This window comes from Solanum stenotomum, chromosome 9 (assembly GCF_019186545.1).
Source record: "Solanum stenotomum isolate F172 chromosome 9, ASM1918654v1, whole genome shotgun sequence".
Lineage (NCBI taxonomy): Eukaryota > Viridiplantae > Streptophyta > Magnoliopsida > Solanales > Solanaceae > Solanum > Solanum stenotomum.
The window spans coordinates 50980772-50985979 of record NC_064290.1 but is presented as its reverse complement, the minus strand read 5'-3'; the positions used below and the strand labels follow the sequence as shown (position 1 = coordinate 50985979).

The window sequence follows — 5208 nt, the reverse complement described above, 5'->3', positions numbered from 1 at the left end:
GAATCTGCTAAAAGGTATCGCCTCCTTTCTTCAGTTTTTAATTTCAGTGGGAAAAGATGGATGTTGATGTGGCTACGGATATTTTCAATAGGCTACCTGTGCGGTCACTTCTACGATTCAAATGTGTTTCAAAGTTATGGATGACATTGACTTCCGACCCTTACTTTAAGATAAAGCATCTCAATAATACCAGGAATGACGAAAATTCCCAAAAAATTATTGTTAACCAATGCTACTCTTATACTGACAAGGTTTCCTTGTATTGTTATTCTTTATCGTCAATTCAACAGGTTGAGCAAGTACAAAAACTTGATTGTCCTTCTAATAATAAATCATTGTGTCACACATTATATTGTTGTTGCGATGGCTTGGTGCTTATGGGGATTTTTTATTATCCTGATAAATACTTACAACTTTTGCTATTGAACCCCTCCACGAGAGAATCAATACTACTTCCCTTTCCAAAAATTCTTCCAAAGGACAATTGTACCTGGGGATTGGGATATGACTCGACTAGTGATGACTATAAGATCCTTAAGATTGATGACAAATCACGCAGTGAAATTCTCGCGTTGAAAAGTGGTTCTTGGAAATTAACGAATAAACATCCTATTGATGTTCGCCCTATGCTTACATCTACCGACTCTTTGGCATTTGTCCATGGGGCATTTCATTGGCTTATTAGTTCGTTAACGAAATATTATGTGATGTCATTTAGTATTTCTGACGAGGTGTACAGAGAGATACCATTGCCAAAGCAAATGTACTCGAATTTCTCCAAGTTGTGCGGACGGGGTGTTTCAATATTGGGAGGAATGCTTTGTGCTTATTCTCATTGTGTGTCTGATTGGAAGGACATGTTTAAATTTTGGGTCATGAAAGACTATGTCAACGCATCTTGGACTGAATTGTTTACTATACAAGGTCTCGATCTTCAATCAGCCATACCGAAATATATGTTTCCGGATGGAAAAGTGCTACTGAGTTGCAGAAATTTGTTTGGTTGTTCTTATGTCTTTAGGACATCCAATGGACTATTTGGATTATGGCCTCGATCTGATGTCATTCAGCAAGGATTCGTTTATACCGAAAGTTTGATCTTCCCGAAATTAATTAGTTAGTATTTGCTTATGTATGATGGAGTCGTTATCTTGTTACAACCTCTTTTGTGTTTTCATATCATGAATTGAACTCTCTTAGTAGTATTCTTTTGCTTGTATATATGGAACGAGCCTCACATGTTCTTATTATCTTATATGTGTGTCATCAACTCACACGATATTAACTCCATTTTTTGATGGGGAGGTCCACCCCGGTAGCTTGCTATCGGGACCTTCAAGTGTCTTGGTGTGGCATTTTTTGCCTTTGTCTGGCTGGCACACTCTACCAAGTACGTATATGATCTGTAAAATATTTTTGTTGTCCTGATGTTGAACCTCGATTGATATAAGAAGTGTTGTAGTATTTTCCCACCCCTTTTGGATCAAACAACCTTCATATGGAAACGATTCATACGAATGTTTCCTCTTACAATTTACAATGCTTTCTTTTCCTGTATCCAATCTGTTTAATTCCTTGAGTATTCTGTTGCATCATTTTGTGCACCTTGTCGTCTGATTTCAGACATGGAGAGACCCAAAGTTATCACATTCAGCACTCACAGATAATGTGCACCTGCTGGGTCTGTACAGTGACAAGGTACTATTTTACCACTAGACCACTGGTGCTTGATGCTATAACTATCCAATGTTGAGACATTTCGTCTATGTTACGAGTCTGAGAATGACACAATCGATGCTCCAATGATTTAGAAATGTGGATTTAGAGTTGTCGCCTTCGAGCACATTTGCACAAGTGGATGAAATTGGATATGATCTTGTGGCCAATAAAGTCTCCTTTTTGCCTACAGATTGCACAAAGTACTAATGTTGTTGCAAGTAATTCAAATTTTATTTATCAATTCTTGAAATCTTATGTATTCTTTCTATATAATGCTTATCAATAAAAGGAAAATGAAATCAACAAGTTATATTTACAAAATCCTAACATATTCTTGATCTAGTTCCCCCTACGTTTTTTTTCTTCATATACTCATCTTTGTTATAAAACTTAGATTAAAAACCATCTTCTTTTCTTTGTTTGTATCACGAAGAGTCGGTCATATGTGTAATTCAAATTTAAATGGTCTCATAAGAGAGCTTCTTTTTTAGTTAACAACTAACGCTACACAACAGTTATAACAGGAAAGAATGACAGGAAAAAAAGAAGAGAAGAATGCATAGATATATGCTAGAATTGTCATACTTAAGGGGGGAAAATGTTCAAAATATGAAGAAAATACTTTGAGGAATCAAAGAATATATCGAAAACGCTGTTTCAAAGGCCTTAATTTTGATATATAGATGAACTTATAAGAGTCCTTCTAATTGGCCAGTCACACATTTTTATCCCAGAAATCTGTATGACGGATCGTATTTATGAAAGTTTCAGATTCTCTGGCATGACCAGCTGGAATAAACCAGAAGAGATTAGTGAATGTACATCGAAAAAGAAGCATATTTCTAGCATTTGTCTTCATAAGTTCTTCAAGTCCCACACTGACTGGAAACAGAGATTTTATGTAACAAATGGCATATAAAATTTCCCGGCATTACGTTTAATATCTGATATGTGAGTCATCGATTCACACGATATTAACTCTATTTTTTCACCACAGTAGCTTGCTATTGGGACTTCAAGTGTCACCTTGGTGTTGCACTATTGCCTTGGCCTGGCACACCCCACCAATTCTAGTCCGAAGCTTTTTTGGAATTAATTTACTCTCATAATTCTTCATTTTATATATCTCTAGAAATTAAGTATGAGATTTGCATTTAGAATATCAATCATCATATTGAAGAACAATATTTCATTAGTATTATCTTTAATTAAGAATCCTGTGTTGCCTTGGCATATGGAGAGAGCTCAATCATCCTGATATACCAATAGACCACTGGTGCTTGATGATTTTAATATTCCATTTTGTTTAATCGTTAACAAAGTATATGTCTAAACTATTTGATATCAATAAATTGAAAAATGTAATGTCGAGATGCCAGTTATTAAAGCGGTATGTTTCATTGAAAAATTAATTGCTTTAACATACATAGTACATATAGAGGTGTCTTCGACGCACTCAAATCCTGGGTCCGACTATCCTATCCAAGAATTTCATTTTCATTACATTGATGATATTTATAAATTGAAAATGTAACTTATTGTTTGATTTCTTGATATAAAATTAAATTACTATAAAAGGACAAATGAAGGAAAATACTTGCCTTGCTACCTCACCCACAAAAAATGCTACAACACTCCAATACTTATTAGCTAGTACCATAATATTTAATATTTAATCGGTAAACCTTCCTATCTAGGGTCATGTGTTCTGTAAGCTAGAGTTGTTTCATCTTTTGTCTAATCACTGCCCCCCCTCCCCCTCAACCTCATTCTTCAAGGCCTTAATTCCTCTGCCTCTTCTAATTTATGTTGCCGTCAACCTCTCACGCCTCCTAACTGGCGCATCCGCATACCCCCTCTTCACATGTCCGGCATATATTTCCATGCCAAAAAAACAATTTTTTATAGCCAATAATAGAGAGGTATATGTTCTTCATTGAGCACCCCATCCAACGGCAGAGCTAAACGGAGGGAAGGAAATCCCGTCCGTTGAAAATTTATACTACCTAAACATTTTTGTAAATATTACAATTCTATATAAATCGTTGAATCCCTTTGATAAAAGAAATAAAACTGGAGGGAAGTAGCATAGAGGAGTCAAAATAGCTTTCAAATCACATGTTTAAATCCCATACGTGACATTCATTTTCTTTTTAGTTCTCTTGGTATAAATTCCTAATTCTGCCACTGGTCCAATCACGACTAGTCTTACAATTATGTATATAAAATGTTCCTTTTCTTTGTAGCAAAATGTTAGATCTTTAGGCATTGGAAAATTATATGTTCAACTGAATCTTAAAGAATTACACTAACTATAAATGATCTACTGTTTAAGCTCCAACTAAAACCAGAATATTTTGGAGCCAACAAAATATTACTCATTAAACTGTAATATTTCTAGCTAAAATAAGCTTCTTCAAGCTACTAATCCCAGTAAATTAACCTTCATAATTAATCTTTTCACTGCTCTTTGATTAATAATTTATTAATGAGATTGAATTAGTTTAATATAAAGTTAAGAGATTAATTTGTGAATCTTCAAGCTCTTCTAGTCCCATACAGACTGCAAAGAGAGATTTCATGTAACAAAGTGGCATATAAAATAGCTCGGCATAACTCGTGGAAAATCATACCTTTCTCGGCCTTTTGGCTAAGATCAAGTGTAGTATCTGTTCTTATCAGTTTAATATTTGATATGTGAGTCATCGACTCACACGATATTAACTCTATTTTTTGAGGGGGAGGGTCTATCACGGTAGCTTGCTATCGAGACCTTTAAGCATCGCCTTGGTGTTGCACTATAACCTTGGCCTGGTGCACCGTACCCCACCAATTCTATTCCAAAATTTAGATTATTTCAATTGATATGTAATAATGTTCTTTTGTAAAGAATTCTATGAATCTACAAAATATTTTTGTTGTTATGAAAGTTGAACCTCAATTGATATAAGAAGTGTCACAATATTTTCCGACCCCCTTAAATAAAACAACCTGCATATGGTGCCAACACTGTTGATGACTTGAAACCATTACATCTCAGAATGATTTACTTTGCTTTTTTTTCTGTATCAATTATGAATATCTCAAAAACATTGCAATGGTGAGACAATTTGAGTCAATACTTTTTCTCAAAAGCAAAAAGAGATGTGCTATTTTGTGGTCTGATTATCAGACATTGTAAGTGAAGACCCAAGTTTCACATTTGCACAATTATCTTCACAGAACTCAAATGATGCACCAGCCGGGAATCAAACTCCGCTCTGTACCGTGGCAGGCAGGGTACTATTCTACCACTAGACCACTGGTGCTTAATGATTTTAATATTCCATTTATTTATCAACAAACTGTCATGTCTGAAGTATATATTTGGTATCAATAAAATTGCAAATGTAGTATATGTGGTGCTTTTGTCACGATTTGTATATATGTAGCCATTTGTTAGACTATTGGAATTAAGTGATTAATGTGACACAAAGGCAGTTAGTGGTC

General features: G+C 34.9%; 1 non-coding gene across 1 annotated transcript; it reads left to right on the top strand.

Moving 5' to 3' along the window:
* The first annotated feature begins 4348 nt into the window (after positions 1 to 4348).
* LOC125878079 (U2 spliceosomal RNA) lies at positions 4349 to 4544 on the top strand. The gene has a single exon (XR_007447700.1). It is a non-coding gene; the product is annotated as a U2 spliceosomal RNA (small nuclear RNA).
* Positions 4545 to 5208: the final 664 nt, after the last annotated feature.